A 622-nucleotide genomic window follows, 5' to 3' on the forward strand; every position below is an offset into this window, starting at 1 on the left:
GGAATAGAAAGGAGGAGTAGAAGAGAAAGGGAGGAGAGGAGTAGAAGAGAAAGAGAGGAGAGGAGTGGAATAGAAAGGGAGGAGTGGAATAGAAAGGGAGGAGTGGAATAGAAAGGGAGGAGTAGAAGAGAAAGGGAGGAGAGGAGTAGAATAGAAAGAGAGGAGAGGAGTGGAATAGAAAGGGAGGAGTGGAATAGAAAGGGAGGAGTGGAATAGAAAGTGAGGAGAGGAGTAGAAGAGAAAGGGAGGAGAGGAGTAGAAAGGGAGGAGAAGAATAGAATGAGCGGAGAGGAGTAGAAGGGGAGGAGAGGAATAGAAAGGGAGGAGAAGAGTAGAATAGAAAATGAGGAGAGGAGTAGAATAGAAAGAGAGGAGAGGAGAGCAATAGAAAGGGGTCAATGTTATAACTGGAGAACTGGGGCTTTACAGAGGAGAGGAATAGAAAGGGAGGAGAGGAATAGAAAGGGAGGAGAGGAGAAGAATAGAAAGGGAGGAGAGGAATAGAAAAGGAGGATAGGAATAGAAAGGGAGGAGTGAAATAGAAAGGGAGGAGAGGAGTGGAATAGAAAGAGAGGACAGGAATAGAAAGAGAGGACAGGAATAGAAAGAGAGGAGAGGAATA

The sequence above is a fragment of the Oncorhynchus nerka genome, linkage group LG9a (assembly GCF_034236695.1).
Source record: "Oncorhynchus nerka isolate Pitt River linkage group LG9a, Oner_Uvic_2.0, whole genome shotgun sequence".
NCBI lineage: Eukaryota > Metazoa > Chordata > Actinopteri > Salmoniformes > Salmonidae > Oncorhynchus > Oncorhynchus nerka.